This window comes from Dermacentor variabilis, chromosome 2 (assembly GCF_050947875.1).
Source record: "Dermacentor variabilis isolate Ectoservices chromosome 2, ASM5094787v1, whole genome shotgun sequence".
Classification (NCBI taxonomy): Eukaryota; Metazoa; Arthropoda; class Arachnida; order Ixodida; family Ixodidae; genus Dermacentor; species Dermacentor variabilis.
In genome coordinates, this window is record NC_134569.1 from 258,444,794 (window position 1) to 258,454,440 (window position 9,647).

Below are 9,647 nucleotides of genomic sequence, written 5' to 3' on the forward strand. Positions count from 1 at the left end.
AAATTTGAGCATTTACATAGAGGGCATGGAGACCCTCACTGTGTTGCAATCTAAGTGGCGGCATATAGGTGGTGTGTGCTGCCTGTAGGGATGCCACTGTAAGCCATCTATGTATTGGCGGATTTCTGAATTGTGGATGGGAGAAGGCTCATGGCTGTTCTGCCTTTGCACCAAGCACTGCAGAGCACAGTGCTGCAATTTTCTGTTTGTGCAGTTGGAAGAAAATTATTCCTGCAGTGGCAGTGACTACTCAGAAAATGCACCCTATGAGAGTGGACAGAGTTCCAATGTGACTGTGGTTTGAAATGGTCCAGCCCCTGTGTATACAAGCACTGATTTTCCCAGACAAGTGTGACAGTGCCTGGCTTTGAATGCAGTGTGCTGCTTCATAAATATTGCAGCTGCCCAGTGCTAAGCTGCCTGAATTATGTGGTTGCCATAATGACTTCTCTGTACCCGTGGGACAAATATTTGCACTCGAAATAGTGACAGCAGCCATGCATTTCGTACTGACATAGATTTAGGTTCCGCAATGTCATCTGATGCATGCACATGCAGTGATGTGGTTGGTGTGGCCATACTCTTTTTTTCTCCCTTCAAGTATGCTGGTGAACTGCCACTAGTTACACATGTCTGCAAGGAGTGCACACTGTGTCAGTGCTGCACATGAATTGAAATTACGATCACCACAGTGATGATAAAGAACACATTGAAAAGTAATCTGACACCACTTATCAAGACTGTCTACAAGTTTTCTGTGAGAGATTTCCTCAGGGTTCACAAAAACCATCTTAGGGACCATTTAATGGGGTGTTACCGCCCACATTATGAGATGAAAGAAAAGGAAGCCATTAGGATTTCTCTGGTTGTGCAAGGTGCTCAAATAGATGGCTTTGAATAGCAATAGACATAAATATCATTCTATCTGTTTGGGCACATAACTTCTTTGCCAACGTCTCTGTCATCTCTGTAGCACATTAATCTGGGATAGTAACTCCACTCTGACGCAGGAGATGAAAGTGCATGCCAGACATGCTGACAACACTGACTTGGAGAGTGCCACTTTCTTAAATGTGGCAAAAGTCTGTGTTTTGGGTGAAATAAGAGCTCATAGGCAATTTCCATCTGTGATAAACAGAAATAAGTGCTGCCAGTGGTCAGACGTCATTGAGGTCGAGCTTCTCAAGCAAGTGGATGCCATCGAGAACACCAGAAAAGCCAGTGATAGCCATTGTGCAGCAGCTTCAGAAGGTAAAGTCCAGCCGGGGTTTCTCTGCACAAGGTCACCAAGTGGCATTCCTAAGTAACGGATATTCTTTCCCCTAAACTTCTACCCTAGAGTGGCTGGAACATGCACCGTTCGATCCAAGCATGCAGCTGTTATCAAAGCTTAGTTTAGTCAATTATTGAGGCTTAAGATGGTTTTAATGAATGTACATTAGGAAACAATTGTAAAAGAATGTAAAAAAATTTGAACTGTGTTGACTCTTCGGTGGCATACTGTTGCTATTCCTGAAGTTACGTGCTCAAATGACTCAGGTATTCCAGGTATTCAGGTATTCAACCAGCCATCTATTTGAGCACCTTGCACAACCAGAGAAATCCTAATGGCTTCCTTTTCTTTCATCTCATAATGTGGGCGGTAACACCCCATTAAATGGTCCCTAAGATGGTTTTTGTCAACCCTGAGGAAATGACTCAGGTATTCCACGTAAATGTTCCAGGTATTTGAGTAAAAACTATGGGTGTATAAATATCAATTTTTCAATTTCAAAGCTAATTCGAATAATGAAACCTAAGTGCGAAGCGAATATTTTTCTAATATGAATACTATTAGTATTGCAAAAATCCATTTTTTTTCGCCAACCAGAGCTGCAAAATAGTTTACTGCATAGCAAATAATGTACAGGGATATTATGCTTCGTGGTTAACAAAATTCTCTAATACAACACTTTTGTTTGACAATGTCATAACTGTAGTTACTTAATGTTTCATGAAGCAAGGACAACAGCTCAACATGTTTGAAGAGCAGTGACACCTAGTGCATGTCACCATTGATTCAGACATCGAAAAGAGCTGCTTAGAGTGTCTGGTATCAGCAGGTCGCTCTTCGCAAGCCGAGCCAACAGTGGGCACCACGCTTACACCATCGCTCAAACGGATCTTCTTTTTGGCCCAGAATGTCATCATGCAAATATCTTTGAACCTGTGATTGTGGCAGTGAAAATTTCTGCTGGTTGATAAGCTCATCGGAGTCTTTCCGCAGTGCTGATGTGGAAGTGGCCCCTTCAGAAGCTTTTGTTGTTGAACGCATACTTGGGTTCCTTGGCGGTGAAATTATCCTTTCTTTCTCTAAATCCAAGGGCGAGATCTCGCATTCCGAATATTTGCTTGCGCTCTCATTATTCGCCTTCACCGTGCTTTCGTCAGCGGTCGTCTGCTTGGTGGAGCGGGAGCACCAATTGAACACTGCCTACTCACTGATGTAGGAAGTGAAGCAAACATTCAGAAAGCTAGAAGCTTGCGCAATCTCATCCCAGGTTTTTAATCCAGTTTGACATTGAAGCATCCTGGTAGTATTAAAGTACTTTAGAATGAGGTTCCAGAAGCATTGCCAAGTTTGCCACTTGGTGAAATTTGTAGTTTGGAAACAATTTAGGCTCTTAGCGAGATTAGCAGTGAACACAGAGGTTTTCACATGGCAATTGGTGTTGTCCAAATGCATGAAGAGGTCATAGTGTGGGTACTTAAGCTGATAGTGTCGGGTAACCATAAGCACCAGCAGGGGCCCCGTGTCCCTTTTAACTTCAGGTATGCTTGACTGCATGAGGATAAATATGCTTCGCCGCATAACACAACTCTGCTGCAGCAAAGGTGACTTAAACTGACAACAGCCGAAAAGGTGCAAATAGCACTGCGCTGCCTGGTTCTTGCTGTTGGCCTTATTTTTCTTCTTTTCACAGTGTTCTTACTGTAAGTGCACTCCAGAGTTACAATGCAGGAATATGCATGTGTGCACAAGCTTTCATTCAAGAGTAACTCACGATCATAAGTTGCGTCATCATGGTTTCGTACCATGTCACAGCATCATAAGCGAGACAATAAAGGGGCCCTCAAAGGCTGCTGGAGAGACTAATCTTTTGTGCGAGATTGTGCTATTCTTGCTGCACACAGTGCAATATTATATGACTCTCATGTCTATGGTGGCATTGTTAATTATGAATGTTTCCTTACTGCGTTAAAAAAAATGTGTAGTGCATCTTTCAGATAATAATGGCATTATAGCTTCAGAGTTGTTCAAGTTTGGGGGACTTGTTCACTAAAAGTACATTATTAGAAAAGCTTTAGAATGTCTAGGTCATAATTGCATTTGAAGAACTGTAAGTCTTCCTACACATAGCAATTGGTAGCTTACTGTGCGATGTTGAAGGTGGTTTTTATTCATAGGCCCTACGCAGAGAGCAGCAACACAATGCCTGGCATGTGACCAAGGTTTGTAACAGTGTTTGCATTTCCAGTGCTCGTAATTGGAAATGTCCAGTCTTAATGCATAAATTTGCTTTATGAATTCTTTGTAAACAGAAGGTGCTTGAATATTGGTTGCATGAAATGCTCCAATGCACACTGTATACGTACAGGGTCTTTTATTACCATACAGATTTTCTTGTTTTAAAGTTATGAGCGTGGCAAATGTGGCATTCTTGCAGAGAAATTCCTCTATTTTGGAACTCCACAAATGTGGAGGCAGTCACATTTTAATGCACTCTCATTTCTTACAAATCTTGAAAGTTGCACCTAATTCAAGATATTCATCATTGAATTTCACTGGTAAATCGAGGCAATATTGGAACCGAGTGTGCTGGGAGCGCAGAAAAGAAGGCCCGCTATCTCATCAGATGAAAACACCCCCGACAACAGGCTCCAGAAAGTCTGAAACAACATCTTGGCCAGTCATTGTAGCTGCTGATACGACACACTTTGCCTGGCAAGCATGTGCGTCAGTGTGCTGTGTCAGGCCATCATTTAAGCTTTGTCCCACACCTCTTGACAGGGCACTGCCGCCTGATGTGGAGGAGGATGCACCAAGTCTTGATTGTACTCAATTGAGCGCGATAATGAATATTTCAAAATAAGTGCAATTTTCGAGATTTAGAAAAAGAAAGATTGTGCATTCACATGCGACTGCCTCCAAATATGCCCTTTAGAACGCTGCGGCCAAGTTACTAATAAAAAAGTGACTGAATTTTTCAAAATTAATTTTCTGAAACTCGCATTATTAGCAGCAAAGTGTGTCCACCTCACCTAGAAACTCCTTTACAAAAATGCCGGGCTCTCCGTGCTCAAAACTTTTTGCTAAATATCTGCATAGTTAAAAAAAACTAGATATGCATAATTGTTAATGTATGAAAATCGTACGCTATCACTTTTCAAAATTTTTGTCCTTCTATGCAACCCCAGAAAAATTGGAAATAGAAGCTTCAGGTGACCTATCTGATGTGCAAGTTGCATGGCCACATTATTGTTTTAATTTTTCGCTATTACCTTTTACTGTGATGTCACCACTGCAGCAGCTCGATGGCTGTGGCTTTTTATTCCAGGTCACAAAGCTGCACCCAGGTAGAGGCAGAATCCAAAGATGCTTGTGTACTGAAGTATAGCTGCACATTACAGAATCCGAGGCCCTCAAGATTCATCCATAGCCCTCGAGTTCCATATTTTTTTATTGGGATTGAAGAGTAACGTTTGTGCTGTATCCCTCTATTTCAGACTAAATAATGTGCATGCAAAATTATATCTTCATTACTTTACACCATAGCGCCAATATCTGTTGTGCGTTGACTTTTTTATGTCTTTGCATTTGCTATAGCAACGATTTTTAAACATCAGCCACAAAAGAAAAAATAAATGGTCAAGGAACCAAGTGGTGTGTAGCAGCTCCCTTCTTTTTTTAATCGGTGGCAAGTTTTGCACTCGTGTGTTAGCAACACTGTTTCGCCAGTTGTGTACTCCAAAAGGAGTGTTACCTTTCTGCTTTGGAACTTTGTGGTTTTGTTCTGCCAGCTACTTGACCAAAACAAGCAAAATCATTCTGTATGCATTTGGTACAATAAAATTTGTTTCAAGAATGGATAAATGCAGTGATGGTTGCATTGAAAACTGCAACATGCCGATTTTAGTTTCATGCTTCATTAATTTTCTCAAAGCCCCAAAGAAAGCATGCAAGGTTTGAAAATGTATCATGCGTCGAAGTGCTGGCCTGCTGTGACATTAGTGCACTCGGTCTAGAGAACTGATCAATGCTGCACATACATTGAACATGGTGGCCATGACCATCCTTCATGAATTGGCATTCCCTGCCTAAACCACCTCACCAACACAGCCTGTTAACAGCAAGAAAGCTGACGGGGCTTCCAAGAATTTATGCACTATTTATTAGTATCGCCCTACTGAAATTGCTCCATTGCTTTGCTGACAATTGTCTTGACAAAAGTGGAAGCCGAATCGGTTTTGTTCAATCAGTTTTATTTACATACAACCTGGTATAAAGTGGACCTTTCTTCGCCTCTTCAAGTGTTCCACAGCTGCTGCTGCCATCTTGCATGCCACATCGAGGAGGAGGGGCAAGGTACATGGCAGGTGCATGGGAGGATTTTCCAAGGAACTCTGGAAAGCTGTAATCAGATTGTGGGCAAAGTTTAAAAACTTAATACAAAAAGGGTGTAGAGTATTGTAACCTTGTACATGTTGATCACACCACATGTTTCAGCTACAGCTGTAAGTGCCTTGTCTCATCAACCACGCTACAGTTCTTGCAATGTTCCACTTTGTGATACTCAGTATGAACTGATAAGACTAGCTGCTATTCTAGTGGTTGTGCAGGCCACAAGGGAACAGTGCCTTTGTGCTTGTATGTGTCAATTTCTCTCTTTCGGTCTCGCCCAAGCCACACCAAAATGTTATCCACAAGTGTCGTGCCAAAATGGCCTGGCAACATTTCGTATTAAGCCGTTTGACCCATTTATTGCGCTGATGCACACAATGCAACCAAATGAAGGAAATCACATCGCCTAGGTGATTAGTAAATTGCCCTTCTAAAATACCACAAGAGCAACTTTGCTGTGGCAAGAGCCTTAGCAAAAACATAAGAGACACAAAAATGAAGGAAAAGCGACACCTTCAAGTTCCCGCACCAACTCACCATGACAAGCACGGATTTTGACAGTGTCTGCTTGAGCTTAGTTATTTGGAGATGCATGCAGTTGAATGCTTTTACGAGCATTGAGATGCCCCACTATGCTAGCTTGCCTTTTATGGCTATAGAAAGTCGTATACTGCCACAAGTCTGCCTATTGTTCCGATTGGAATCTATATTGAAGCTGCTTTGAGCAACGGGCGGTATTCTATTTCAGCGCTAATGATACATTGAGAGTAGTGTGCCTGGAAGGAATAAACAAAAGCATTGCAGAAGCTGCAGCAGTTTGTGCTCGCTGAATGATCACACGAGAAGATAAAGATGCTGTCACAAAGCATCCTTCGTATGGAGTCTCTTTAAAAGAAGAACACAACTAGACATGGTGACAGTTGTGGGCAAACTAAAGATATTATAATGATAGTTCAAGGTGTGGTATGGCATGTTTATGCTATTTCTGAAAAAATAAACACGGCAAGTGTGTCCATGCCAACAATTGACACAGGATGTGCAGATGCAAAGCTGCAATACAGCACCCCGGCGTCATCAAAACAACAGTATGCAAGTGGTGGTTCAGCAATGTCCCTACACTGCAACACTGGGAGGCCATGCTGCATGGCCAGCAGGCGCTGCTCTGTCGGACAGGACGTGGCAGCAACTATTTCTCCTAAGGATTCAATAAACGGATTTCTCTACCTCACCCGCCATGCGATGCGCCGTGTGAGGGAATGACAGTGCCACTACTCTCACAGGATATGGATAGTGCATAACACCACCTTGAGCATTGCAGCGCACGTCTGCCTGTGAGCTCTGTGTACTACAAACACAAGTGGTGCATGCAAGGTAACATTTAACATATCACTGCCAAATGCCATCAATGAACAGAAGCAGCAAAGAAAGCTGCTTACATAATCTTCACAGTGTGTCGGATCTGCATGTTTTTTACATTCTGTCTGCATGCCGCATTGTTCATTTGTTCGTCACTGCTCAAAAGTGCATAGTTGCATGGTACTTTTTTCGATTTTGTGCATTTTCTTTTGTCCTGAAAAAATAACCACAGCAGCTATCTTCATAAAAATAAAGCAGATGTTTCTCAATGAGCCGTAAGTATTAAAGTTGCTCAAAAGGGTAGTTTACTGAATTGATTGCATTTGAGTACTGCAGGCCTAGTTTCTTTCGGTCTTTCTCTTTTAAAGCCTCGGCACAAGTTAGCTGAAACACCCTGTATACTGGACGGCTTGCCTGGCTGCCCGCACCGCCGAGGCGGAGCATCAAATATTCTTGTGGCGCACTTGCCGCCTTCTCGTGGCACCGGTCGTCCATCCTTATCGCGCACACGCCACCGTCGTCATCACGCCACCGTCGTCTGGTGTTCTGATTGGCTGCGGCAAAGCGGACAGCTCTGGCGGGCGGGAAAAAAAAGTGGTCCGCGAGCGATCGGGCTTGCCGCCTCTTTTAACGCCTGCTTTTATCCGCCTGGCCAAGAGCTTTGCCCGGTTTAGCCGCTCCGTCTTCGGTGTGAACGTGCCTTTAGAGTAAAAAATCAACAGCTTACACTTCCACATCTTTTGCTCGGTAGCTGCATTCAATTTGCTTGCTCGTCTTTTAGATGTCTAGGCTCCTCACATTTTAACGTGGCTGAATAGTGCACAAATCAGAAACGCGAGTTTCTGTGGCCTAGCCTTCTCACACTTGCAAGGATACCATCCAAAATCGACCTATTTTTCTTATGGGGTGCCTACTGATTATGAGGATGCTGACATCGAAGGATCTCAGTGGTTCCCTAGCATTTTTGTGACAAACGGAATAAAGTAATGCCGAGCTACAACTGACTTGATATCTGCCAGTGCCAATGAACGCAGTAGTTAGTACTCACTAAATTGAGAGTCCAGCCCAAAAGCAGATGAACACCAGTGGTTTGAATCCCCGTATTGGCACTGGCTGAAATCAAGCATTTAAAAGACACATACTTAGTTACATCCCTTCAATCTGTGAGCATAATGAAGATCAAAGGTCAGGTTATGTGGCTGCAGCACCTTCTGTTCATGCAGCATACCTTTACTTTTCTTTACCAAGACACTTAGCATGCACATGCCTTGTGTGCAAGCCACATCTATTTACAACAGAAACGGCGCTTTCCACTCGTGAGCAAACGTTTGGAGGTAAAATATGGTAGAATTTTCTATCCAGCCAACGCATGCACGCTGAAATCTAAGTGGTACAGCCAATACGTGCCTGTTCAATCACTGCAATGCATTGAGACACTGCCAACAACGCACGGCTGTATCACGAAAGGTTTTAATTTTTTTCACTAATGCCATGGACTTATGAACTTTTATGAATGTACCTTCAGCTTTCGTAGGCTTTCGAGTAGCTCGAACGTAAAGTGGCCTGTGTTACTGCTATTCAGCCGGAGTGCAATAGGAGCCAGTCAAATTAGTAAAACATGAAGTCAATGTGCACACAAAGACTACATGTACCCTTGCATGACTTCGTGCCACAGGTAGCTAACAGCTTCCAATTCACAGTTCTTGTAATATGCTTGTGGCAGCCATCTACAGTGATCTATTTGATTTGACAGGGATGTGTATGTTAGCTGAAAACAAGAAAATATGCTAGAAAATATATTAACACCGATGGATGCAATATATCCTTGCCGGTAGACTTTTGCACAGAAAAGTTTGCAGATTCCATGCATATGTGAAAATCGGTTATAAGTGAAGCCTTTGTAATGTTCAGTAAAATGTAACCATTCGTTCACTTCTATAGCTCTGCACACAATGCATGTCCTGGTCTCGTTTAGTTCATTTTTGTCCATACTCGGTTGCTTTTGATGCTGGCTTTCCGACTTCTCTGTGGCTGCCTTCTTAAATTTCCTGTTGTATACTTAATTTCTTGCCTCTTGTTCTACTTGTCTACCCAGTAGTAGATGTTGAGTCGCACTTAACCGGTAATCCAAGTTGCTATTTGGACACATGCCAAGCAGCACATATCCAGTGCCATACACATTGACCAATATTGGCAGGACTGCAGCAGCCACCACCCACTGAGCAAGGAAGAGGCAAAGAGGATTTCGTTCTAAAACTATGTACATGGTTTTACCTTTGAATAGTGTGCGCATCTTAACCCTTTCATAGACTCAAGCAGAGAACAGACCGCTTTCTGTCCGAGACATTACAAGTGCTTTCTTTTATGAAGTATTTTTCACATAACGTAAAATCTCAAAGCTGACTACGATTCTGTAATCGCAAAAAGTGGGAATATTTCATCCCACTATACAGCCTCAAGGCCCGTTTGTACCTACTCGTGGTCACCTGTAATGTGATTAGAAGCAGCCAGAGTACCCAGTACATTATACATTGTTTGTGCACGTTTTCATTATACTTACTGAGCATGCTTTGTATGAGAATCCTCAATCAGGGCTTTCCAATATCACAAGGGTTCTTAGAAAAAAGAT